The sequence below is a fragment of the Lepus europaeus genome, chromosome 4, assembly GCF_033115175.1.
Source record: "Lepus europaeus isolate LE1 chromosome 4, mLepTim1.pri, whole genome shotgun sequence".
In the NCBI taxonomy this organism is placed as follows: domain Eukaryota; kingdom Metazoa; phylum Chordata; class Mammalia; order Lagomorpha; family Leporidae; genus Lepus; species Lepus europaeus.
Genome location: NC_084830.1, coordinates 151,475,170 through 151,501,479, shown reverse-complemented (window position 1 = coordinate 151,501,479; position 26,310 = coordinate 151,475,170). Strand labels below are relative to the sequence as shown.

The 26,310-nt window shown below is 44.4% G+C and overlaps 1 protein-coding gene across 2 annotated transcripts in view; it reads right to left on the bottom strand.

Annotated features, from left to right (window-relative positions):
• Positions 1-26,310, bottom strand: part of MARCHF3 (membrane associated ring-CH-type finger 3) — a 155,246-nt gene that overhangs the window by 38,928 nt on the left and 90,008 nt on the right. Inside the window, exon 1 of one of the 2 annotated variants that reach the window (XM_062189235.1) lies at positions 6,356-6,374. The exons of the other annotated variant lie outside the window; for it this stretch is intronic. The gene's annotated coding sequence lies outside the window, so the exon portion shown is untranslated. Of the gene's footprint in view, positions 1-6,355; positions 6,375-26,310 lie in introns of those variants that run through there. 2 annotated transcript variants of the gene reach the window in all.

Genomic DNA, 26,310 nt, shown 5'->3' with positions numbered 1-26,310 from the left:
AGAATCGCGGCTGTGTTTCTGGAACAGGCTGCCACTGGCAGGTGATTTCCATGGGAACACGGTGGGCATCAACAGGATGCGTTCTCAGGACGTGGGGGATGGGGAGAATTGTGTTCTGCTCACCTCTGAAGCCGTCTGAGCGTGCAGGAGGACTGTGGAGCTGGGGCAAAACCCAGCTCTTAGAGGCCCAACACTGAATCCTGCACCCTGGATCAGAACTTACTAGCTTAAGTCACACAGCTTCTGAGGTGTTCCTGGGATTTCCTGGATGTTGGAAGTTAGGGTACCATCCTTCCGGAGCCACTTCCCTGGCTGTGAGGCCCAGGACAAGAGGAAATAGGTGAACGTGCTTCGGGAGCTGCAGCGTGTGATGCACATGTAAGCCTGCGCTCCATTATTACGCTGACCTTGGCTCCCACTCCTTTCTTAGCCAGGGCTGCATCTCTGTCTGTTTAAAACTACCTTCCCCATGGCTGGTGGACCCACACACAGAAGGACTTCTTAGTCCCCCAGCCCTGCTTCCTTCAGAACTGGAATTCAGGGGTCAGTTTTCCATGAAAACCTTTAGAAAGACAGCAGGCTCTCCTGATAGTTCATGGAAAATTAACATTATGCAAAAACTATGCATGGATTTCATTCTTTTTTTCACCAAAAGAAACTTTTCTTGAAGTTCTGTTTTTCCATGAATTTTGTGATGTGCCCTCATATATGATGAAAAATTGCCATGATGCTAAAGGTGCTTGGGTCTATTTTTAACAGCAACTGCCATTATTCTAAGGAACCTAGCATGCGCTAAATACTGAATGTAAAACATAAGCCACTCTCAAGATGGCCTCTGTTAATTTATTTGAAAAGCAGAGAGACAGAGAAAGCGAGAAAGCAAGAGAGAGAGAGAGAGAGAGAGAGAGAGAGAGAGAGAGAGATTTTCCCTCCACCTCTTCCCCAAATGGCCACAACAGCCGGGGCTGGGCCAAGTCAAACCTAGGAGTCAGGAACTGCATCTGGGTCTCTCACGTGGGTGATAGGAATTCAAGTACTTGAGCCATCTGCTGCTTCCCAGGTGAATTAGCAGAGAGCTGGATTGGAAGAGGAGCAGCTGAGACTGTAACAGGCACTCTGATACGGGATGTAGGCATCCCAAGGGGCAGTTCAACTTGCCGCAACATACTGTCCACTCTCCATGAACTTTTTGTATCACCCAGGTTAAGTGGTCTTGCCACAGTTAAGATTTAAGTTAGAGGAAGAAGGAGCAAAGTACTAGAGGGCTCTTGGGGTCGTCCTGGAGGGATTCTGTGTGTCTCAAGCTCTGGAGATGTCAACAAAGCAAAGAAGTAAATGCATTTATTCAATACTTTTGCCCACTGAAGCACATTTTTAAAAAGTATCTGTGAATTTATCTGCTATTCCCAGGAAGCTTCCATGGTACAGGGGCTAGCCATCTCAAAGTCTCCTTGACGTTCCCCAAGGAGAAGAATCCTTGACGTTCAGAGAACAGTGCAGAGCAGTCTCCAGGCTGTCTCTGTGTGATAGAGCTGGAGAACCTGCACCTCCCCAAAGCCAACTGTGCCCTTGCTAATTCAGGGGTAACTGCTCAATGCCCCACATTGGAGGAAAGCAACAGTGGTTCCACGGATGGCCAGAAGTCCTTACGTTCCCACAGGGTTCTGCACTGCTCACTGGCCTAGGATTCAGAAGCCTGATTTGAGTTTTATAGGAGGGAATCTGCTTCAAAAAGGATCTCTGAAATGAACTTTAGCCTGCCTGGAGGAGCTGCCTACTTAGAGCAAGCATTTCTAATGAGACCAATGAATGGACAATGTGAGTCAGTCAGTGACTGAGGTGGGAAAAGATGGCAGCAAAGGCTTGGCTAGAAGCTTTCTCCTCTGAGTTAGATGCTCAGACTTTGAAGTCTAAGAACAGTCCCGAGAACAGGAAGACTCTTTGGTCATTTCCCTGGCTCTTCAGGCCCATCACAAGCAGACAGTGCACTGCGTGGCTGATGAACTGACTCAGAGCCTCGAAGGCTTGGAGACAACATGGGAGGTAGGAAACCAGAGTGACCTTCCTTTACAGGGAAAATGGAGCAAGTGACTAATTTCAAAACATGTAAAAGCAGCATATTTCTTCTGAGAACGGGACACAAAGGCTCTCTGAGGAGATTGCTGGCATATGATTACCAGCAACACTGAAGTTTTCAAAAACACACCAAGGAGGCAATGTGCTGAGAGTGTGTGCTGGCGAAGCAGCTGCTTCATTAAACCCGAACAGCCACGGCAGGGCTGTGCTTACAGACCCACGCTTCCAAATCACACACTTCTGTTCTGGATGCCTCACCGACCTCATTATGTAGAGCAGAGTTTGTCATTAAGTGGCTGTCCCCATCTTCATAAACATGTCCATCAGCGTCCCATGGGCGTGGCGAGGGCAACACTGGGTGGCCCAAGGAATTTTTAAAAATACTTGTCGTTTTTGTTGTCTCATTATTTTCTGTTCTGTGCTCACTGGCACTCTTAGCGCAGGAAGCAGGTGAGATGCCTGTTTCTGAGCATGAAAGAGACTTTCATGGTGGGGGGAGGGGGTGATGGCGTTTTCCTGTGCTACATGAAAACACCAAAGGGGCCGCAGGGAGGGCGAAGCCAGAGCAGCACAGGCAGGCTGGATCTGCAGAGTTCCACTAGCACACTCCCAGCGCACCCGTTTAAAGTTATAGTCAGTTATTTACCATGCCCCATGCATATTATGAATTCTGATTCACAACACGAGAGGGATCGGAAGCATGCAATGAGTCTCTTATTTTTCCCCCCATTTAAAATTACTGTATTTTCTCTTCAGCCAGGTACAATCCCCTAGTTCTGCTGAAGGCAAATCAAGGAACAATTATCATATTTGCACATTTTTCCCCTCAAGAAGTACTCTTGAAATTAATTCAGATTTTGGAGGCTATCCATTTTTTTCATTTAATTTTAATTATATAGATGAAAATGGCAATTAAAAATCCCATGACAAACCTATGCGTTCAAAGACACAGCGACAGCTGAATTATACTTGTAAATAATAAGAGGCTCCTATGCACAGAGCCCTGCCAGGCAGGGTTGGGGTGGGGGCATCAGGGTGTGCAGCGCTACACAGGTGAATTATGGGGGCTCAGAAACAATGAGGCACATTTGAAAAGTTTAAATATCAGGTTACAAAGACAGGTAGGATCAGGAAAAACAGAATGAGACATTCATGGGACATTACTCATAAATAGAAAATATAAGAATGCTCTTCAACTGATATTCAGTGTGCCCAGGGTCCATCAAACAGCTACCTGCCTAGATGCATAAGAACAGGTGTGGAGGGCGGCACGTTGGCAAGAAGAGCTGAGCACACAAGAGAAGAACGTCTCAGAGACAGTGAGAGCTGAAGACACTCTAAGAACTGGGAGCTTCCGTTCTGTCTACCCTCACGCACATTCTCTATCAACTAGCAAGCAATGCCTACTAGGGACGAAGCTGACTTGGGATTCGTTTCCAAGCTGTATCTCACCTTCCTCTTCACAAGCAACCCAGTATCAGCTCTCCAGGTGTGTTACCCCACACATCAGCATAGTCAGCTGCTGGATTATTTGGGAATGAACCCTGGAGCTTTCCTCTTCCTGCTTCATGGAGACCAGTTCAGCCTTTTTGGGGGCCAGTGTCCGAGCTCCACATTCCACCAGGCTCGGGTGACCAGGGCCTCCCTGAGTGACCCCCTGCTGTGTGAAAACACAGGCATGAGGACTCGTGAGATGTGTTGCTGCATTGCCTTCCACTGACCCACAGGCATCCTCAAAGTCAACCAGCTTGCTATAGAATATTAAGGCGAGATGGGACTGGCACTGTGGCAGGGTGGGTTAAGCCGCCATCTACAGTGCTAGCAGCTCATATGGGCACCAGTTTGAATCCCAGCTGCTCCACTTCCAATCTGGCTCTCTGCTAATGCACCTGGGAAGGCAACGGAAGAGGGCCCAAGTGCTTGGACCCCTGCACTCATGTGGGAGACCTGGATGGGGATCCTGGCTCCTGGCTTCAGCCTGGCTCAGCCCTGGTTGTTTGGCCATTTGTGGGGATGAACCAGCAGACGTAAGACCTCTCTCTTTCTTTCCCTCTCTCTAATTCTTTAAAATAAATAAATATATCTTTTAAAAAATATTGAAGCAAGTGCAGAGTGAAGATTCAATCTATTGGGATTTTGCTTGACATCGAAGGTGGACTTCCTATGATGCATTTCATGTTACCAGAAGTCCTTCAGCATCATACTGAGTGAAATAAGCCAGTCCCAAAGGGACAAATATAATATGTTCTCCCTGATCTGTGACAACTAACTGAGCATCTAAAAGGAAACCCGTAGAAGTGAAATGGACACTATGAGAAGCAATGACTTGATCAGCCCTTATCCTGACTGTTGAGGGACAGCTTACTATTTTATTTCTCTTACTATTTTCTTTTTTCTACTTAATACCATTGGTTGAACTCTTTAGTTAACACATAATTATTCTCAGGTGTTTAAACCCAATTGAAAATTGATCCCTGTAAAAAATAAAGAGTGGGAGTAAGAGCAAGAGGAGATGTACAGTTTGGCACACATTCTACGGACTTACCCCTAAGGGTAAAGCTAAAAACTTGCCATGGGACTCCAAATCCTATTAAGTTGGCAGGTACTAATGTTATCTTATTAGTTAAAATGATTATTTTAAGTGCATAACTTATCATAAAGATAGGAATAAATGTCAAAGGGATCACATAAATAAGACCAAGTGTCTGCTAATAACGATAGAATTAAAAAGCAGAGTATGATCCAACATGAGAAGCAGATCATACATCAGACTCATAGAATGACAAAACGCCATAAACAGCACTCTGGCCTCAGAATCAGCCCTTAAGGCATTCGGATCTGGCTAAAAAGCCCATGAGAGCATTTGAGGCATGGAAAACCAAGACACTGTGGCAAAAAATGTCCTACATGAAAGATCTCTGTGAGTGAGATCTCAGGGGAAAGAGAGGGCCATTAAAGAAGGAGGTACCTTTCTCTGAAGGCAGGAGAGAACTTTGACTTTGCTTATGGCCCTGTCTAAATACTGATGGAGTTTGTGAATTCACAAGGCTTCCATAGCCTTGGCAGCTCATGACAAAAGCCTTGGGTGATCACTGATGTTATACATAAGAGTGTCAGGGCTGGTGTCATGGTGTAGTAAGTTAATCCTCTGCCTGCAGTGCCAGCATCCCATATGGGTGCCGGTTCTAGTCCCAGCTGCTCCTCTTCCAATCCAGGTCGCTGCTGTGGCCTGGGAAAGCAGTAGAAGATGGCCCAAGTGCTTGGGCTCCTCCACACCCTTGTGGGAGACCGGGAAAAAGCACCTGGCTCTTGGCTTTGGATTGGCACAGTTCTGGCCGTTGTGACCATTTGGGGAGTGAACCAACGGAAGGAAGACCTTTCTCTCTGTCTCTCCCTCTGTCTGTAACTCTACCTTTCAAATAATCAATAAAATCTTTAAAAAAAGTGTCAATTGTTAAATCAACAACAGGAATCACTTTGCACTCGCTCTCCATGAAGGACCTCTGTCCTTAATGAGTTGTGCTATGAGAATTAATGGTACAACTAGTCTTCAAAAAGTACTTTATACTTTGTGTGTTTGTGTGGGTGCAAACTATTGAAATATTTACTTAGTATAGAGTTGGTCTTCTGTATATAAAAGTAATTAAAAATGATTCTTAATGAAGAATGGGTTGGGAGAGGGAGTAGGAGGTGGGATAGGAGTGGAGGTAGGAGGGTGGGTATAGAGAGGAGAACTGCTATATTCCAAAAGCTGTATCTATGAAATTTATATTTATTAAATAAAGTCTTTCTAAAATAATAAATAAAGATAAGTATTTATGCAAGAGTGGAAAAAAAAAAGGCATCTGCTGCTCTTTCTCATGTGGTCTCAGTTTCTGTGTTCCTGCAGTGCCTTTTTACATCTCTGGCTTCTGAGTTAGGGGTTCTCTGGGAGTGTGGAGGAAGACGATGAGATAGAGCTCTGGCTTTGGGTCACGGAGTCCCGACTTTGCATCTCACCCATGTGAGAGCTGGGTGACACAGAGCCTCAGTTGTCTCCTGGCCCTGAGGACCTCAAATAGGTGTGGGCCTGGAGGGTTCTTCAAATTGGCCAGAGATTGAGCTTGCAGTGCAACAAACTGATCTCATAACAGCAGGGACCTGGGCAGTGGGGAAGAGAAGCCCCTTTCGGATCTACCTCTAGGCCTCTGACCCAGCCCGCCCACCTCTGCCGACCTCCTAGCTACTATCCCAAGCAAACTCCTCATTGACTGCTGCATTGACAGTCCTGCATACATACCGGTCAAAGTCGCAGAAATGCCCTGGGATTGCTTTTCTTGGCTTTAGACACTGCTGCTCTTAGCCTTATGTGAGAGAGGAGAAAAAAGAAGACATTCTTTTTGGTCTGTTGCCCTGCAGTGGGCATATTCTTAAATAATGAAGACATAAGCAAGCACAAGAATAAAGTAACTCACAGCAAAGGACCCGGCTCCCTGAGACCACCTTATCATTTACTCTCTTTATAGTTTCTGTGCTGGACTCTTGTGGACTGTGTAATTCATGAATAGGGTTTCTTTCTTGGGTATGATCCGTATTTCTGACTGGCCTCAAGTCAGCTCATTGGAGCGCTTACTGCTTCCTGCACTTGCTCTTTTGACTGAGGCCTGTGTGTCTGCACCTGCACACCACCAGTCTTGACCTTGGGGCCTGCATCAGCCTCTGCATCTTGCTATAGAGAGGCTATCCTTACAGCTGGCACCTGTCAGAGTTCTGGCTCCACCTGGATCTCTCTTACTATGAGGACAGCCTGTTTTCTTCTCAGTCCTCCAGGGAAGACCAAAGCCTGTTAGACATACTGCATTGTATCATCTCATGTGAGGGCTGTCTTCCCGCGATGATGTCCCCTTAAGCCCCTCAGCCACTCTGAAGGAAGATCCTGAATTAAAATCTGTTCATTTCTTTGTATATCTAGTCCTGCCAAAAATGATGGGTGAGGCTTCTTAACCCAAGTCGGCCTGTTTCATAGAAACAAAAACAACTTTATATTGACACTGAAATAAATTATTATCCAGGACAACTGAATAACACACAGAGGTCCACCCTTTCACATTCTTATCTGATGGTAGTTCTCTTTCACAAAAGAAAAAGTTACACTATTAATAGCCGCAGTGTGAGCGTATTTTTCTATTTTCTTAGTACTATTCATTTTCCATTTTCTAAGTGCTTAATAAATACAGTGAGTTTTTACTGCCTTTCAGGGTGAAAATAATAGTTACACTTTCATGGTGTTCACTCATCTGCTTTATGGGCTAAAAAATCTCTAGTGTGTCACAAATTAGCACAATGTTCCTGAGGACTATGTTTTATTCTTGAGTCTCCAATTTCACTAATAAATGTGAAAAACACATGTAGCCAGAGAGGTCCTCAGAGAGTAGCCATTGCAGATGCTGAAGGAAGTGAGCTATCCCAGCTCAGGTCAGCATTCCCTTGAACTCCGGTTCCCTCTGCTTCCCAATTTCTCCTCCAACTGCCTGATGGAAGGCAATGAAATTGATTTCCAGTGCCTACCCCCAAAATCCAACAGCACTAGTTTTATTTTTTATAAAAGTGATCTTCAATAAATTTTAAAAAGTTTAATATTCTCAATCATCAGATAATGACCTTTTCCAGTCACAGCTTCTGCTTTGCTGATAGGCAATGTGTCCCCACTAAGAGCCCTGAACAAGATTTGTTGTTCTTTTCCTTAATGTTTTAATCATGAAAATGTCGAATAAATAGAATATGATATTTATCCCATCATCCTAATCTAAAAATTAATTGAGATTTTGCCACTCATGTTTTACCCATCCTTCCTGTCTTTCATTTTAAAAAAGATTTTTAGGCAAATATCAGAAATCACATTATTTTACCCCAGAGATATCAGAATGAGTTTTAAAAAATATGGACACTTCTTGAATAATTACAAAGCTTTCATGATATCTAATAAATTAACAATCCATTGCTTTCATTTAGTATCCAGATCATATAAAATTTCCCCAACTGTCTTGAAAAATCTTTCAAGGTTGGTTTGTTCAAATGACACAAACAAGTTGTACACATTGCATTAAGACGCTGTGTATCCTAAGTCTCTCCTATTCATGTTACGCCCCCTTCTTTTCTTTCCATATTATTATCTTTTTGAAGAGACTCAGACTGGGCTGTCTTTTTTTTTTTTTTATATATATTTATTTATTTATCTGAAAGGCAGAGAAGGGGGGTGGTGGGGAAGAGAGAGAGAGCTTCCATTTGCTGGTTCACTTTCCAAATTTCCACAACTGGGGCTGTATCAGACTAAAGCCAGTATCCTGGAACTGAATCCAGGTTTCCCACATGAGTGTCAGGGACTCAATTACCTGGGCCATCACCTTCTGCCTCTCAGAGTTGGACCTGGAAGTGGAGCTGGGACTTTAACCCAGGCACTCCAATACGGGATACAAACATCACAAGTAGCAAGTTAACTGTTAAACCGAATGTCCCACTCCCACACCCAGATCCACTTTCTTATTTGTCTTTTTGTAGTACCATTTCAATTGTTCCTCTGTCCCCTGAATTTTCTAGGACTTGTGGATCAGTTTGATTGGTTTCAGGTCCATCTTTTGGGCAGCAACAGCTCCCGGGTGCTTCTGTGTTAAGGGGCAGGCATGCTACCGCACTCTGGGTGGGTGCAGGGAAGTTCTCCATTGATGTTTCTGAAGTTCTGAGGACTGCCTTCGTTGCTTTGCTTTACTGACAGGCATCTGTCAGGAGGATATTAAAGCTCAGTGATAATGGGAACATAATATGCTGGGTCTTTCCACATATGTCACATGGGAAACACTCATGAAAAACCTATATTTTGGGAAGCCTAGATGCTCACAAGCTAGAATGTGTTTCTATTTAAGTTTGAAATTGAGCAGAGAATAGAAAAGTAGTAAAAGTATCAATCATGGAAGGGTGAAATCAGAGCATCCACTAGCAGACAGCAGCATGGAGTAGAGGCTCTATGGCAGCAGGGAACAGGTTGGGAAACACATGTGCAGGCGGGATGAGCTCCCTGCGAGCCGGGTGAACCTGCACCCTGCAGGAAACCTCTCCCACAACTCCTTCAGGACATGGCTTGCACACGATGAAAAATCACCAAGACTTTCTTTTGAAGCATGCAAAAGGGAGATGCACACATGAAATAAACTAGTAAAAGCTCTGTGGTTCCACTGCGAGTCTTTCTATTAATGCTGTGTGCTGGAAAGTCATATTGCTGCTCAGATATTGTGAGCTCCAGTCATACTTTCAGATCCTGACTTCTTGCCTAATGTAAATAAAAGCATATCTGACAAGCGTTCACACACACAGACACACACACACCCTTATGAAAGGCCACATGATGCTAAAAATTCACCATAAAATCTTATCATCCTAGACCTAACCACGGAGCATGTGGACAACTAAGTCTCTACTGGAAAGTTCCAACGTGAGCACAATGAGGCGGCTCTAGAGCCCATCATACGGGGTGGGGACACTCATCAAGACCAGCACAGAGGTCAGAATCAGAGCCTCACCTGTAAAAAGCATTCCAGATGTCTTTTTTAAAAAGTGAGGGGGAAGGCCACTGGGTGCACCGATTCAGCATGAGTGCTGCAGTTACTCCCCTTGGGTTTGAATTCTTCGGCCTGCCCATCTATCATTTATGTAACTCCTCAAGCTGAGGATCAATGCTGCACACCTCACACTATTTGAGGATTAAATGAAGTAATGCATATAAAGAGCCAGTGTCAAGGTTGGCCCACAGCAAACACTGTCGGCCAGTCATCTCACTGGGGCCACAGCAACCTCCAAGGTCTCCAGGGTACCCCGTTGCTGCCGGCATTTCTATTCGAGCCAAAACATTTATTACAATATTGACACTAATACACGAAGCAACACAGTACTTTCAGAGGCAGAGTGGAAGAGCAGTAAAAACATGCTCAGGAATCAGGCACTTGGGCTTTTGCCACCAGTTACTAGGGTTCGAGCTTGGCTAAGGTTCTTAAGTCTGGTGCTTGTGACAAAGGGGACCTCAGTCATTGTGAAGGCAGCCCTCAGGGTATGTAAAGGGCAGGCCCCCCAGCCACCCCACCCCACTGACCCCATGTGTTTGTCTCCGTGGGTGCTGGTTGAGGGTGGCTCTACCTGTTAAACTTCACTGAGTGTAAGTCTCAGGAGAGGGACAAAGGTGGCCTGATGAATGCTGATTCTTGGTGGCAGGATCTTTTTTTTTTTTTTAATTTTTTTTTTTAAATTTTTGACAGGCAGGCAGAGTGGACAGTGAGAGAGAGAGACAGAGAGAAAGGTCTTCCTTTGCCGTTGGTTCACCCTCCAATGGCCGCTGCGGCCGGCGCGCTGCGGCCAGCGCACCGCGCTGATCCGATGGCAGGAGCCAGATGCTTCTCCTGGTCTCCCATGGGGTGCAGGACCCAAGCACTTGGGCCATCCTCCACTGCACTCCCTAGCCACAGCAGAGAGCTGGCCTGGAAGAGGGGCAACCGGGACTGAATCCGGTGCCCCAACCGGGACTAGAACCCGGTGTGTGGGCGCCGCAAGGCGGAGGATTAGCCTGTTGAGCCTCGGCGCCGGCCGGTGGCAGGATCTTACCAGGGGATCACTGGGGTAAGACTGAGGACAGGAATGCAAGCACATTGGGGACCTAAATAAATTGGGTGTCATTGGAAGGAGAAGTGTACAGAGCATTATCTTAAAACAGTCTCAGGGACTGGTACTGTGGCACAGCGGGTTAAACTGCCACCTGCCATGCCGACATCCATGCAGGCACCAGTTCGAGTCTTGGCTGCTCCACTTTCGATCCAGCTACCTGATAATGCACCTGAGAAGTCAGCAGAAGACGGCCCAAGTCCTTGGGCCCCTGCCACTCACATGGGAGATCTGGCAGAAGCTCCTGGCTCCTGGCTTTGGCCTGGCCCAGCCCCAGCTGTTGTGGCTATCTGGGGAGTGAATCAGTGGATGGAAGATCTCTTTCTCTGTCTCTCCCTCCCTCTGTAACTCTCTCTCTCTCTGTAACTCTGCCTTTCAAATAAATAAATAAATCTTTAACAACAAACCCCCCCCCCCCCCAGCATTAGTACAACACAGAAGAGGAAACTATGGCCCTTTGTTGTTGCCTTTGAGGCTGCATTTGAAGCTCAAGAGACCAAACGTGCCTCCATAGCTCCTGCAGCTCTCCCTGGATCTTCCCTGAGCTTGCCCAAGAGCCAGGCAGCAGTTTGGCCCCAGAAAGAGGTGGTTCCTGTACAGCATTCAGTGTTGACACAAAGGAGTAGGCGATCCTGTGCTTTTTGGATAGGTGCAGGTCTTTGCACTGTCCTAACAATGCTTTCTTCTGCAAATGCCAGCATTCCTAGGAACCAGGCATTCGCTTCACCTCCTTGACACGGGGCTCAGCACAGGACCCACTGAGATGTTTACCAGGTACATCAGAGGGAAGTGTGTGGTATTACAAACCAAAACAGGGATATGCTGAAGGGGAAATGTACAACTTGTGGATGTCTGGGTCACATCACAAGGACCCGGACACTTGCAGGAGGCCAGGAGAAAGTACACCATGATTTTATGAAGTTCTACTTTGAAGGCGACATAAAGCATGCATCCTGTCTGCTGGGGGAAGGAATGCACCCTAAGCCAATCCGTGATGACAGTGCAAACGCATGCAAAGGAGGCGTGCTGATTTCTCCAGCTTGGTCTGTTCATAAATTGTACTCATTTCTTAGATTTACAAACGATGATCACTATGGTAAATTCAATAACAGAATTTTCTGCTGTAAACATAGCATTCTCTTCAGTACCTTCTTAGAGCCCTTAAGTGGATTTGATGTACATGAAGCTAAAAGCTGGGAGAATTAAAAATTACACAAATAATGAAGATGAGTTCCTAGGTGAATTACCCATTACTGTGAAGGTTTTGGGACGTTTTCATTAAAAAGAATAAAAAGGCCATCCAGAGATACTTGTGTATCTACAAACGATTGTAAAGTCATTCTCTTTATTTCTTTCCAATTCCCATAAGCCTTTTTTATTAGTTTCAAGAAATAAAGCTCCAATCTGCTTCAGTAAACTGCATTATTTTTTAAACTACAAAAACATACGCAGTCTCTTTACATGAACAATCTTCTTTAATGGCAATGCAGTCATTGGGAAGACTGCATTAAAAGGCACATTTTATAGAAGTTCTCCCTACCTGATAGTCCTCTGTAACCTCCTCTGTGGATGATATTATTCCACCCACCGCCTTTCCACAAATGCCTGGGATAGGAGGGGCATCGAAAAATATCTGCTGATTCACTGAAGGAATAAATGAGTTCGCTTTCTTGATATCAAATGTTGTATGCAGATTAAATCCCACAATCACAGAGCTGACACAGTCCTCCCATTTAGAGCTATAACATCCTCTATCAGATTTAACTTTTTTTTTTAGATATTTATTTGAAAGTCAGAGTTACAGAGAGAGAGGTAGAGAGAGATATATAGTCCATCCACTGGCTCACTCCCCAAATGGCTGCAACAGTCAGGGTTGGGCAAGGCCTTAGCCAGGAGCCAGGAGCTTCTTCAGGTTTCCCATGTTGGTGCAGGGGCCCCAGGACGTGGGCCATTTTCTGCTGCTTTACCAGAAGCATTAGCAGGGATGTTGGCATCGCACCCAGTGGCTTTACCAGCTACACTCAACAACAGCCCCCCACACTTAACTTCTATGTGGTCCAGCATCCTGCCTGCTACTTGATTATCAACTATATATTTTTTCTCTTGAATTCTGAATAATCCTTATTCCACTACCAAACCTAAAATCAGGCACTCTTATCTAGAAGTCATTTAGGAGAATTATCAGGTAGACCACTAATGTGAACTTCTAAACTAGCAATGCCTTCCAAGCATCTCTAAAATAAGGCATTTCTTTCTTTTTCTTTTTTTTTTGACAGGCAGAGTGGACAGTGAGAGAGAGAGACAGAGAGAAAGGTCTTCCTTTGCTGTTGGTTCACCCTCCAATGGCTGCTGCAGCCAGCGCGCTGCAGCCAGTGCACCACGCTGATCCGATGGCAGGAGCCAGGTGCTTAACCTGGACTCCCATGGGGTGCAGGGCCCAAGGACTTGGGCCATCCTCCATTGCACTCCCTGGCCACAGCAAAGAGCTGGCCTGGAAGAGAGGCAACCGGGACAGAATCCGGCACCTCAACCGGGACTAGAACCCAGTGTGCTGGCGCCGCAAGGCGGAGGATTAGCCTATTGAGCTATGGCGCTGGCCATAAGGCATTTCTAAATCTCACTCCCTCTTGCCCACATGAAGCTGGAATGCAGAGTACTGATGCAAACAATCAATGAATAAACAGAATGAGGGTTATGTAAAGAGCCAAAATAGCTCAGAGGTCAAGCAAATCCCTTCTTCCCATCAATTCAGGACTTTCTGAAAGGCAGAAAGGGAGCTATCTTTCTGTAGAATCTTTCATGCTGTCCTAGGCCCAGGTTCCTGGTTTGCTGCATGAGGCAGAGTGTGAGCATGGGGGGAGCCTCCTTTCTGGTGCCCTGATTTGGATCCTGGGGCACATGTTTCCACTGGGAATAAAATGGCTGGTTATAGTGGGAATGACACCATTACTTGCATTTCTGAAATACCATTAGGTGATTGGGTTTTTACAAACTAACTACCACATAACTCAGTTTCTATTTGTTGTAGCATGGTATGTTTGCAAGTTGGGGGAGGCATGCATTCTGTTCTGATGTGCAGCAGTAGCAAAACCACCAAATACAGCTGCTGTGGTAAGGGCAGAAAAGATTCTACAGCCACTCAAGAGTCACCGACAGCTGTGTCTGGGATGGACAGGCAGGCAGGCAGAGGTGTACCATGCAGCAGGTGCAACGGTAAATCATACTCCTCATCTTGACTGGGCCACAGGATGCACAGGTATTTAGTTAAACATTATTCTGGGTATTCCAGGAGGGTGTTCTGGGATACATTTCATGTTTAAGTTGATTGGTTGAGAAGAACAAACTGCTCTCCTGCATGTGGGCAGGCCTCATCGATTCAGATCTGAACAGAACAAAAGGACTGACCTCCTCCCTGAATGGAGGGTATTCCTCCTGACTCTTCTCAGACATCTGTTTTCCCCTGCTTTCCAACTCAAACTGGAACATCTGTTCTTCTTGGGTCTCAAGTCTGTTGGTCTTCAAACTAGAACTATCTAGACTAGAACTGCTCTTCCTTCAGCCCCAACCTTGCTACTACAGATCTTGGGATCTGCCCGTTTCCCTAATCCTGTGAGCCAACGGTTCATCAAATAGTTGATATAAAATACAGATTTATAACCGAAACACAAATGAATGTCAAAATTTTGTACCGTAATAAACTGAACTTTAAAAGTTATTCTCCATGAACTTTGAAGCTCTCTCATGTATATGTGTATTTACTTAGACATCTATATGTGATTCCTATTGGTTCCACAGCACAGAAACATCAGAGTTGATAATCTAAAAAGTGCATAACATTTCAGTATGGTATACATGTGTGCATATACACATACACAGATGCATTTATGGTTTTAAGATTCATAAAGTAAAATGTAAGCAAGTTCTCAAGCACTTTCTCTGTGATACTCAAGCGATGTAAACAGTAATCTCTAATCTATGTGAAGATAGTGGATGCCTGGGCTGTGCTGGGCTGAGATGACACAGACTTTTCTAAGCATAAACGAGGGGTTCACACACATGCACACACACACATACACATGCACAGTGTGCAGGTATGCATCAATTGCCTTAAGATGGAGATGGCAATGCCTTTCTTTTCAGGAATCAGTTTTTAGGGCAGAATGTCGGAATTTTTTTTTTTTTTAAAGCAGTCTACTCATGGGAATGATCAGAAATGCAAGCAAGGACTTGGGCACAATCTGCAGTGTTCCTTAATAGTGGTACAACTGGAACAACAGTGTGTTGGCTGTGGAGAGGTGGAAGACAGCACATCCTTAAGAGATTGATAGGGGGTCACTGACATTGCTTTCATAAACGTTTAGGTCAGTGGAAAACAGAATATGAGGTTATGTGGGGAAAAAGTAGTATATGCAGAGGTTTATAATTTCAACCCTAAATTACCTGAGAGAGACATACCACATGTCAGCATATGAATAGTGTTTTATTCCTGGTTAGCAAGTGATTCTTATTTTATTTTCATTGTTTATGCTTTTGGTATTTTCCAAAACAGAATAAATGTTTATTGTATTTAGAAAAAAAAGAGCTGAACAAATAACAATTTATAACCCTCAAGAGGGGGAGCACATTAATTGGCCTCCTGAGAAAACAAACAGTAAGCAGAAACCGAACCAGTAAGAGCCTAACTAAGACTTAGAAAAAGCACACACCCTCACTAAAAAAGAATCCAAAATGCAGCCAGAAGATTCCCTGAATTCCAGATGTGCTGAAAGGACCCTGCAGAGGCCAGGGAGGATGCCTGGGTTGGCACTAGAGGCCCTCACTCTTTGCTGCTGGGTGGCCTTGTACCCACCAGTGTGTCGTGTACTCTCTCTCTGCTTTACGCCTTGCATCAGTAGCACTTGAGGACTAACATGGCCTCCATGAGCTACACTGGGGGTTGTCAGAATACACTGGGTGGTGACTTCACACACACCAGCAGGTACCAAGCACTGCAGCAGTGTAAGAAACCGTCCAGTGGTTACTACCACCACCAGGTTCATGACCGACTCCTCCAGTGGCCCCTCCTCCGCCTGTGATGGCAGTCACAGATGTCAACAGTGGAGAGACAAAATGACCCAGACAGCATGAATACTCTCTCTTTTTTTCCCATCCAAATCCAATGTGCCAAATTAAATACGGTTGACTTATTTTCTATTAACCAGAAATATGCCAATTAAAGTAAAAATCCATATACTTGAGTATATGTTATCCATATTCTTGTTAGAGAAGACAAATTTATAAACACAAGCTAGCCGTAATAATCTGCCAAGATGTTATAAAGCATCGTTCATCATTCCTGTTTAGAATTCATACATCCAAATTGCCTGGCCAGCAGTTGTCTATTTTAAACATGTGGCCTTATGAGAATTTGTGAGTGTTGTCACCTCGGTTTTAGAAAAGAGGAAACTAAAGCAAAGAGATTTTATGACTTTCTCAGCACCCTAACGTTAGGAGAAGAACTTGATGAGCACTATTTCTGACCCCCATTTCTGTGACTTGCTACCTCTATTATCAAATACAGATTAAATGCATAAATTATGCAAGATGCTCATAGTCATTCCTTTTGGGATAAGAGTGAGGTGAGAAGGACAAGTAGGGCAAGGAGCGTGAAAGAGTGAAAAAATATTTACCCCAAGTTTTGAGTTAACAAACTAGGTAATTTCTCCAGTTACGATGAACATACTCTGCAAAAAAAAAATAATTCCTGAGTTTCCTCACAAAGTTGAGCAGGACTGAAGAATTAAGGGAAAATACATGCTCTTTTGATAAGATTCAAATTGCGAAACAGGAAGAGTCTTGGTTTGTAATGCTGTGTACTGGCTGCAGGGTTTCAGGATAAAATCTTACAATATATAATGTCCTGGCTCTCAGTGATATTGATGAGGACCTGAGACTTATTTTTCAATGCACATTTTGCTAACTTAGAGGAGAATGTCATTCTCAGCTTCGTCGGCTTGATTCTACAGAACTTTCGTAAAGCTAGGGGTTAACATGTAGAGAAAAACACATGGAAAACAAATACTAAACCCTCTTAAAACTGAATCTCTATCTTCATTGCCCGAAGTCTCACGCTGTGGGTGTGACTTCTCTTGTTTCTGTGAGTCATCACACATTTTTCTAGGCATCACAACTCATTCACTCCCATCTTGCACAATGATTTAATCCTACCGCCCCCCTCTCCCCCCCAGCACTTTAGAACTGCAGGCAAGAATGTTCTGGAAGCTGTCCTCCTCAATTACGGAAAATTAGAATCTGGTTTGAGGGAAATAATTTCGCATGTGCATTGTAATGCAGAAAATGTAATATTTCCTCAGTTTTGAGGAGGCCAAAATAAATAATTATCTTCATTCCCCACATGGAGCAAGAAAAACCACACAGTGTTCTTTTGCTATTAAAATTCAATGTTGGGGAAGTGGAGGAGGGAGTCTGATTGGGAATCTCATTGAATCAAAGTGAGCTCTGTGGATATCTTAATCCTTGAAGTTTCAAATGGTGATTTTTCTTAGTAAACATTTCACAGGTTGCCAGAGGTTGTTTTTGTGTAAAAAAGCACGTGCACAGGCTGGCGCCGCAGCTCACTAGGCTAATCCTCCGCCTGCGGCACCGACACCCTGGATTCTAGTCCCTGTCAGGGCGCCGGATTCTGTCCCGGTTGCTCCTCTTCCAGTCCAGCTCTCTGCTGTGGCCCAGGAAGGCAGTGGAGGATGGCCCAAGTCCTTGGGCCCTGCACCCGCATGGCAGACCAGGAGGAAGCACTTGGCTCCTGGCTTTGGATTGGCGCAGCACGCTGGCCGTAGCGGCCATTTGGGGGTTGAACCAACGGAGGAAGACCTTTCTCTCTCTCTCTCACTAACTCTGCCTGTCAAAAAAAAAAAAAAAAAAAAAAAAAAAAAAAAAAGCACGTGCACAAAGTGCACAAATTATCCTTAGCACACACTTCACTACAAACATAACCTTATGCTAGGGCTGACACTAACAAGTGACCCTCAGCTTGAACACTTATTACTTAGTCATTGCTAACCCCACCCCTTCGTATACCTTCTCTCTATAGAAAGGTACAGGATCAACTGCTCATCCTCACAATTCCCCTCTTCATTCCCTTTCATGTGAAAGGAAGCTTGCTAGGTGATATGCACTGCGTGGCCAGGGCTGCCCAAAGGTCTGGGAGGGTTTGGGATGGGAGAACCTTTACTAACTCGGCCCTGGCTACCTACTGCCCACTCTTCATTTCCTACACTGATCAGTGCCAGGTGCTGGTCTTCGCTGGGCTCCTTTTGGAATCCACTGTGGTATTAATAAGCACAATTGAGAACTGTCATGTACTGGAAGAGCTACAAGAAATCTGTGCCAGCACTTTGAAAATAATCAGTTGTGATTTTAGCACCCGAGATTGTTTTAGACTGAGGGTACTTAAGACCTGAGCCTACAACTTGAACAGAAAGGAAATTCAAAAGCAGATGATTCTCATCATTCAAGGTGGACATGTTCTTAAACTCGCTGTGAGCTCTGAATTAGTGAATATGTAACATTGCTCCTAGGGGAAATGCAGGGTTAGATTTCTATGGGCCACTGGCCACAGTATCCTCACCCACTAAAATGTTTCTGTGGGACTCTGTTTAAAATACCTTATTTATGGCCAGGGTTTTAATTAGGGCAGTAGGTTGAGCCGCTGCCTGCAATGCCAGCATCCCATATGAGCACCAGTTTGAGTCCCTGCTGCTCTACTGCTGATTGAGCTCCCTGATAACGTGCCTAGCAAAGCAGGGGAAGATGGCTCAAGTGCTTGGGTCTCTGCTACCCATGTAGGAGACCTAGGCGTTCCTGGCTCCTGGCTTTGGTGTGGCCCTGCCCCAGCCGTTGCAGGCATCTACAGAGTGAACTGATAGACAGAAGATCCACCTCTCTCTCTGAAACTCTGACTTTCAAATCAGTAATTTTTTTAAAGAGATGCCTTATCTAGGCATCACTTAAAAATTGATTAACAATGAACTCATGGCCAGCAGCACTGTAATTCATGCCTGGATAAAGCTAATCGAGCACACGTCTTTTCTCCATAATGCCCATTGCAGGGTTCTCATTTTCAGGAATACCAGTCAGCACTATAGCTCTGTCCCTGGGGGCTATTTTAAACAGTGAGGTCACCCAAAGGACAAAAATGTACTAAATGGCCCACAAAAGGACACATTTTTATGGAGGAGAGCTGAAACAAGAAAGCTAAGCATGGTGTCGCTCCATGTCAGCTGGGGATGTCCACACGGTGGTATGACTCAAGACTGTTTCCCACGTTAGCATGTCTGTGAATCACTGTGAAGTCATCTCAAACACTGATTTGGAGTTAAAAATAAATTTTAAGGAGTAAGTGAACTCACAGGTACGGGATCCATGAATAACAGGGATCGACTATACAAATTCTCCTTCTTACTCAACAGCAGAACATGCTTTGTTTATTCCCCCAAAGTTCTCTCCTCCTCTTCTCACAATAGCCACAATTAATCTTTCAGTTTGAAAAGTGAGAAGATTAAAAAAATTATTTTTCTTCTCAGAGACACAGCTCCAATTTGCTGGTTCACTCCCCAAATGTCCACAATGGCTGGTGCTGAGCCAGGTTGAAGCAATAGGTTTGGAACTCAATTCGGTTTCCCATGTGGGTGGCAAGGACCCAAGTACTTAAGCCATCACTGCTGTGTCTCAGGGTCTTCACTGGTAGGAAGCTGGATGGGGAGCCAGAGCTGGGACATAAACCCAGGTATTTCACAGCGGGATGTGGATATATATATTACTAGGCCAAATGTCTTCCTCAGATAACAAATATTTTTATATTAGATGGTCATTACAATTATAATGCAAATGTTTATTATTTATTTTTAGTAAATAGGAATCAAAGCCTGGATTTTAAAAAATTAATGAATGTAATATGAGTGGTGGAGAATATAAAGCCACAAATTCATAGAATTTACATAATTTTCTAGTTTTAGAAAGAAAATATGGAGAAGTGTTGACTCTGAGTTATTATTTGAACAGACATAGGAGTTAATTTTTAAAAAAGATTTATTTATTTCAAAGTTGCAGTTACAGAGAGAGAGACAAAGAGAGAGATCTTTCAGCTGCTGATTCATTCCCCAAATGGCCACAACAGCCAGGGCTGGGCCAGGACAAAGCCAGGAGCCAGGAGCTTCTTCCAGGTCTGGTGGGTGGCAGGAGCCCAAGAACTTGGGCTATCTTTCACTGCTTTCCCAGACACATTGGCAGGGAGATGGATTTGAAGTGGAGAATCTGGGACTCAAACTAGCATTCTCATGGGATGCTGGTGTCCCAGTTGGTGGAATAACCCGCTATGCCACAACACCAGCCCCAGGAGTTAACTTTTATAATCCAAGTAAAATGGGGGGGGGGGGCATTGTAATCCATAAACTGTACGCTGGAAATTTATTTTTACTAAATAAAAAATTTAAAAAAAATAATCCAAGTAAAACTATCATTAATGGGTGGGAGGTGAGGTGCAGTGGCTAAGACACTGCTTGGGACGCTTGCATCCTGTATCAGAATGCCTGAGTTAAGTCTTGGCTCCTTCACTTCTGATCCAGTTTCCTCCTAATGCACACAGGCAGCAGGTGATGGCTCAAGTACTGGGGTCTCTGTTATCCAAGAGGGAAACCTAGATTGAGTTCTGGGCTCCTGGCTTTAGCCTAGACCAGCCCTGGCTGTTGCAGCTATTTAGGGAGTGAACCAGCAGATGGAAGCTCTCTCTCTCTGCCTCTCAAATAAGATGAAAGCAAATAAATAAATAAAGTTTAAAGCAAACAATCAAAACCATCATTAATGCATTACAACTTTTTCTGGGTTCATAAAAGGCATGATCAGAATTTGGTAGAAGAATGAAAATTAATACATAGTCTAGAAAAGGAGAGGTGCTGAACAGAATATATTAAAACATGAGGCTTCTGACCTCGTAAACACCTTTGGGCTTAGCTGCATTTTGAGAGATTTCTAACATAGCAGGCACATTGGAAGTTCAAAGCTGTTTTTAAAAAGTTGTTGTCTCCTCTAAACACAGGAGGGAAATCTTGACACCATCCACCCAACAAGGAGGTGTAATGAATAGAATAAAAGAAAACCAGGTGGGAAAATTCACACTTGGTAGAAACAGTTTTCAGAATCATGCTTGGGTTTTCAAAACTTAAGCCAAAGCTTGCATTACATATGTTAACAGCGCACCATGCTGAATTGGACTGACATGCACCTAAGTCTGGGGCAACAATAAAGTAAGATCCTGGGGGAGTAACTACGCACTTGGGCTTGACCCCAAGGAAAACATATTCATTAACTGGTTCATCGGCAGGAGCATTAGGGAAGTGCCTAGGGGCTGATGACCGGTGGCACTGCCAGCAGGCAGCCTGGTCTCATTGCCACCTTGTTTCTATCCTAGTAGACGTCCCTGCACTGGAAGGAAATGAGAATCATATTCCATAAGATGTCAATACAATGACGTCATCTGACATCTAGTAACTATGAACAGCTCACCTCAGTTAATCTAAGCAGCTCTGTGTGTATGTTATTATTCTTGATTTACAGAATCATGGTGTTGCCTGAGACTCAAGGTTGCCGATTTCCTGTCTAGTGCTTCCTACCTAAAATTAACTTCAGCTCCCCTCACAGCTATCTTGGAGACTGAAATAAAGGCCTCTTACATAGCATTTTGAGCTCTTTAATCATATTGTGGCTTTTAAAAAATGGCATCACAACTCTGTTCTCACACACCCCATGTGGTTTAAAAAGAAATAAAAACTTTGAAAGCCATAGCAGAATTTACTCACTTTACCTTAACTTCCTGGAGCATCTATTATTTTCCAAGGTCAAGAGTCAGCAAACCTTTTCTGTACAGGGCCAGATAGGCACCAAGTATGTTAAATTTTTTTTTTTTTTTTTAGGACACAGGATCTCTTCACAATGCTTAGCTCTGCTGCTGTTGCATGAAAATCCCTATAGATATTAAACAAATGAATGTGACTGTATTTCAAAAAACTTTCAATTTTGGACAATGAAACTTGAATTTAACATAATTTTGTTAGAAAATAGAAGTCATTGTTTTAGTATTTTTTTAAAAAAATTTAAGAATGTAAATAAAGGACTGTCAATGTGGTGTAGTGGGTTAAAACCACAAGCATCCAATATGGGAGCTGGTTTGAGTCCTGGCTGCTCCACTTCCAATCCAGCTCCCTGCTAATGTACCTGGGAAAAGCAATGGAAGATGGCCCAAAGTGTTTGGACTCCTGCCACCCATGTGGGAAACTTGGATGAAGCTCCTGGCTCTTGGCTTCAGCCTGGCCCAGCCCCGGCTGCTGCAGCCATTTGGGGAGTGATCCAGTGGGTAGAAGCCCGATTTCTGTCTCCATCTCTCTCTGTAACTGTCTTTTAAATAAAAAAAAAACTTAAAAAATTAAAAAAAAAAGAATGTGAAGCCCATTTTCTTAGTTTGAAAAAGCAGATATAGTTCCTGTCCTACTGGAGTTTACCATATAAGCAGTGAACATTGATACAGAAATTCAAATAGAATGCACAGAATTATCTATAAATGACAAACGGTCAGAGAGGGGTTAGCCGCTTACATCAGATGTTGAATGTCATTGTAAATTTCACAGATGACTGTACTTTGCAAGGGACGTGGTAGGCCATTTAAAGCCACTGGTGAATTTACATGAAGGAGGGAAATAAATCATCAGAGCTTTCAATGAGAAACTCTAAGTGATTACGGGCTTTCCTTCTAATATGGTGACTACCTCGGGACAGTTTCTGACATCTGTTTTGAAGTATCCTCAGAAACACCTCTTACTAGAACATTCTCCAATTCCATTGCCATGGAGCAGCGTATCCCTACTGAACTATACTCTTGGCAAGGCTTTCTTTTCTTATGATTTATACCAATAAAGGATGTTAAATGCATCAGTGTCATAAAAAACTGAAAAAGAGAGAAATACAGGATATAAAAACAGTACCACATGTTCACAACATGACAGGCAGTGTCCCTATTATTTTATCCTTACAATGCTTCCCTGAGGTAGGGGCTGTTTTTTAAAAAAATTGTGACTGTTTTAGGAAACTATAGCACAGACAAGTTACGTTACTCATCCATGGGTACAGAGCAAAATCATGGAACCAGAGTTGGAAGCCAGGCATCAGATTCATGAACCTTTGCTCTTTCTTTAAAAAAGTTCACATATTTTTATTTGTCTCAAAGATCCAGTAAGAGACAGAGGAATAGAAAGGAGAGAGAGGAAGAGACAGAGAGAGAGATCTTCCATCTGCTGGTTCACTTACCAAATGCCTGCAACAGCCAGGGCCGGGCTAGGCCGCAGCCAGGATCCAGGAACTCCATCCAGGTTTCCCATGTGGGTGGCAGGGGCCCAAGTACTTGAGCCATCACCTGCTGCCTCTTAGGATGCATTAGCTGGATGGGAAGTGTAGGCAGAGTTTGATTCCAGGCACTACGGTATGGGATGCAGGCATCCCAAACAGGGACTTGGCCCATGAGCCCCAGTATCCACCCCTGAACCGCCACTCGTAACACTCATAACCTGGCCACACCACGAGAGCTCTCACAGTAACAACAGCACTGTCCTTCAACTCTCATTTACCATACAGGATTCCTTTTCCTTGCACCACCATTCTCCCTCCTCTAGTCTCCCCCTGGGTCCCAATATCCACTTTCCTACTCTGAACAGGTGTACTGGTCCAGGAAGGCAACAAAGAGTAAAGAAATGGGGGCCACAACTCAGCAGACCTCGTTTCCAGCTTAGTGAGAACTGCATCACCCTGAGAAGATCACCCCACCTCTGGGTAACCCAGTTTCTCCCTCTACAAACCTTACAACCCTCAAAAGCTAGCACCTTATACCCTGCCAGCAGACACAGTCGATGACACCATGTTGGAATACCTTATCATTGATAAGGAATGACTAACGGTTGGTGGTTACTTCTATTACACACAGGCTTTATCTTCAACCCTTCCTTACTCACTGTGAAGAATCAAGACACTTGGCTGTTTTGGAACTAGACATCTGACTGTCTTAGCATTAGACATTTGAATGTCTTAGCATTAGACACCTGACTGCACAGTATTGGACATCTGACTGTCTTAGTATTACACATTTGACTGTTTCAGTATTAGACATTTTACTATCTTACTATCACACATTTGACTTTCTTCAAATTAGACACTTGACTGTATAGTATCAGACATTGGACTATCTTAGTAGTTGGCAGAGGACTAGTCCTTTTTCTTGCCTGTATCTTCCTTTCCTATTCCTCCTCTTTTTTAAAAAAACAAAATCGCTTGTTTTGATTCCATTTGTAAGGCAGAGAGACAGAAAGATATCTAGCCACTGGTTCACTTATCAAATACTGCCAACAGCCAGAGCCTCCCTCCTGGGTAGTAGAGACCAAGTCCTTGAGTCATCACCTGCTGCTTCCCAGGGTGTGAATCATCAGGAAGCTGGATCTGAAGCAGAGTAGCCAGCACTGGAACCCAGGCGTACCAGTATGGGATATGGGTATCCCAAGTGGCGATTCTCTACTGTCCAGATGTGTGTCCCCCTCCCTTCTTTCTATTCACTGAGCAGACACACAATGATGACCAAGGGAAAGAAGGTGCCTTCCTCCTCAGCCCAACCTCTCCCCTATCAGAGATGCCAGACTGGAGACAGCTTGACTGCCTTGCCCGTCTCTTCCCAACTCCACATCCAGTGCACCACACCTAAGGCTTGTAACTGGCAGCACTGTGTCTATACCACAGGACTAGCCAATGTTACAAATCACCCCTACCCTTCCCCAGTCACAGAGTTGGCTGTTGAACATTTATAAGCACATCTCTGGGTTTAGAAGCAAGATAATAAAACATCTCAGGTGCTAGGAATATGACAGCGCGGTTTGGGGCATAGAGGGAGGCGTTTAGCATGGTTACCAGGGGTGGGCAGAGGCATTCAGTGGTATCCTGGGGGAAATGAGGTTTAAATGGAGACTTAAATAACAAGAGGAGCTAGTCAGGCAAAGGGGAGGAGAAGAGTATTCCAGAGAGAGGAAACAGCAGGGGCAAAGACCTTGAGTGTTAGAGCAACTGAAGGCAATCACTTAAGGCCTTCAGAGGTGCAAAGCAGGAAACAGAGGAAAAGACTGAAGCTGGACAGGTCACAGGTTCACCCTGACCTGGAAGACACTGGGTGGCAACCAGTGGGCTTTAGGCAGGCCCAGTGATGCAGGGGAAAGCATTTCATTTCTGGTTCTTCCAGCCGCGTGACCTCAGGTGACCTTGCTGCCTCAGAACACAGCAGAACCTCTTCTGTGAAATGGGGTTACGCTACTCACACCTCCTGGGCTGGCTGGGAAGCTGTGGGTAAAAGGCTCCTCAGAGCTGCTTTGAGGCATCTGAGCACAGACCAGTTAGGCACACAGATGCTGTGGGGGTGGGTACTATGTTCCTGGGTGCCTGCTAGGCCAGGTCAATGTTTTTCACAGCTGAATGCTGGCCTGTGAGTGGCGAGATAGATTTAGTGAGTCACTGACCTTGAGACTCAGCTTATATATATATAATTATATATTATTTTTATGTGTATATATAAATAATATATACATATAAAAGGAACAGAATATAACTGGATAAATAAAAATGACAGAGTCAAGGGTAACTTGCAAAGATAAGTTTCATTCTGTGTAAGTGCAAATTAGTTTGCTAAATAAAATTTATAACTGAGTGCCACAGTTAGAAAGCATGAAAGCTGGGTCAGGCATTTGGCCTCACAGTTAAGATGCCACGTGGGACAACTGCATACCATAGCACAGTACCTGGCTGCAAGTTCCTATTTCCAACTCCCTGCTCATGCACACTCTGGCGGCCAGCAGGTAATGGTTCAGGTAGTTGGGTCCCTGCCACACATATGAGAGAGTTAGATTGAGTTCCCATCTCTCAGGTTCCAACTGGCTCAGTCCTAGGCATGTGAGCATGTGGGGAATGAACCAGCAGATGGAAGCTCTCTTTGCTGTCTGTCTCTCTGCCCCAAAACAAACAACAACAATGGTAAAAAAAAAAAAAAATAATGTGAAAGGCTCTGCTTCAACAGGAAACATTCTAAGATCTCTGGGGGCCTGCAGAAGAGGGATGAGACAAATAGGGCCAGCCTTCCACCATAACAGGAGCTGGAAATGTCACAGCTTTATCCTGACTCCAGGTTTCCAAGGCCTTTTGCATACCAGCAAAAACTGATGCTTTCTGGGCTAGTTAAGACCCTAGGATTTCTCTGCCCTCCTGAAGCCAGGAGAATGGAGAAATCATGGATGTGGCCCCAAAAGCCAGAGAGGGAAAGGGCCTGTTCTAAAGAAGCAGCAGTGGGAGTATGTGTGTGGAGAGTGCTACCAGGGATGTGTGTGGAGAGTGCTACCAGGGACCTGCAATTGGAATCCTTTGAAGGGGATGCTGCCATCCCCTTGGCACTCGAAGGAAGTGAGCACTTTGTGAAACTGGCCT